Raw genomic sequence first — 343 nt, 5'->3', positions numbered from 1 at the left:
GCGTCCAGCTTAGATAATCAGTTAGTTTGTCAGTCGGTTGTATTTATTTCATGAGTAAAACACATGGAATTCTATATTGTGCTAACTGGTGAGATAGAAAGGAAGGAGAATACATATAATCAGCGTCTTATGGATGACTTTACAGTTTGAAGTGAGCAGTGATGATCTTAAATGTATGTGAAAGATGACATATGCATATTACATAACAAATTCCAAGTGTATAAATTATGGCCAGGTTCATACAGACCATATTATACTCTTGAGGGACAGTATGAAAAAACAAATGCAGCCAAATAACTACAGTAAAATAGGCTAAGGAGACAGGTTTGAATTTGCACAAGGC

Source organism: Artibeus jamaicensis, unplaced genomic scaffold (genome assembly GCF_021234435.1).
Source record: "Artibeus jamaicensis isolate MK-2021 breed Jamaican fruit bat unplaced genomic scaffold, CSHL_Jam_final contig_603, whole genome shotgun sequence".
Taxonomy (NCBI): Eukaryota; Metazoa; Chordata; class Mammalia; order Chiroptera; family Phyllostomidae; genus Artibeus; species Artibeus jamaicensis.
This window is presented reverse-complemented; position numbering follows the sequence as displayed.